We start from the raw sequence: 1,551 nt of genomic DNA on the forward strand, positions 1-1,551 counted from the left end.
TTTTAATCGAGATACGGGAAGAGAAGTGGCCTAAACTAGGCTCAGCTGTAGGGGATGGGATTTTTACAGGTTGCAGGAGAAGGATAGGAAAAGGAATTCATTCATTCTTTTCACAGAAGAGAGGATTTCATACATTGCAGAGCTCATGTCAACTCAGCTTCTTAAAAGGGAAAATTGCTTTCCCCCAAAGACAAAAACTTCCTTAAGCCTTGCCCACCCTTTCACTGGATGCTTTAAAGAGGCTTCATGCTAGCATTCCCAAGAGACAGGACACCAAGGGTATTTAGGTTACTGTTCCAGTTTTTCTAAAGAGCCTTCATTTTCCAATTAGCCAAGTTCTTAGTATCATCATAAGACTGGGCGTCTTGAGAGGAAAGACTGATCTGCCCTCAGTCTGCCAAGCTGAAGGACTCCGATTTGTGTGGTAATTGCAGCTCCTTATGGAAAGAATGGCACCCTTATTTCTGCATTCACACAGTTTTCATGTTAAACTAGCTTGGAAATATTGGTGAGGAAGAGTTGCTGTCAGGAAGACATTGCAACAGGCTAATCTTACCAGGCTCTATCTCTCATTAATCACCAATACGGAGGGGTCCTTTTAAATTTCACCATTGGAAATGGTATATGAAACTTTTTACCTAGGCATGTTGACCCAAATTATGATCCTTGCTCCCTTGATCCTGTCCCCATCCTCCACCCATCTCCATGCCCATTAAGAGGCAAACAGGGCTCTTGGTATTCCAGAAGAGATGCTGTTGCCTGCCACCTGAAGTTGAGATGACTTTGTGGGAAAACTGCCCCTTGGCCATGGGATGTGTGTGCTGGTCTTTGTCACCATTTTTCGGATTGGGGTTGGCCCAGTGCCCATCCCCACAAAAAGTACACCTGGATGGTAGAAGGTGTACCCCTGGAAGCACCACATGAATTTGCATGGCACCGACACCAGCACTCAAGGGATGACTTTGTCTGCATTGTGAAGAAATCTGTCAGTCATGAAGCTGGAGAATCAAAGAAGGTGAGAAAGGCCCTCCTCAACCCTAGCATAGCATTCCAAGAGAGAAGTGCCCCAATTCTGGCTTCTCACCAAAGTTGCCCTGGGAGGGTGGGACTAAAATTGGCCTGGCTGTTTGGCAGGAAGGAGACACTCACCAAATGCCTTTACAACAGAGGAACGCTCACCACTTGCCTCTTCTGTCTCTGCTTGTCCTTCAGGGCAGCACAAGCTCCTGTTTGTATGTAGACTGTGCCAACCACAGCAGGTAGTAGAACCATCACCAACCACCAGAGCCTGCTGGATCACCAACCTGTCTGAGAAGAGAAAAAGTAGGTGGTCAGCCTTTGGCCAAGGGCTGAGAGCTACAGTCTCTAACAAGAGGGCAGCAAGAGGTACCACCTCTAGAAGAGGGCAGTCATAGCCCTGACACACATTGCTGGGCTTTGGAAGGTCTCATATCACAGTAAGTTTTAGGACTGAGCATCAGCTCATGCTTTGAACACTGCTGCCTGCAAGTCCTTTCACTGTCCTGGCCAGCCCAGAGATAGGATCCTCAC

This window comes from Bison bison, unplaced genomic scaffold (assembly GCF_000754665.1).
Source record: "Bison bison bison isolate TAMUID 2011002044 unplaced genomic scaffold, Bison_UMD1.0 scf7180017849821, whole genome shotgun sequence".
Lineage (NCBI taxonomy): Eukaryota > Metazoa > Chordata > Mammalia > Artiodactyla > Bovidae > Bison > Bison bison.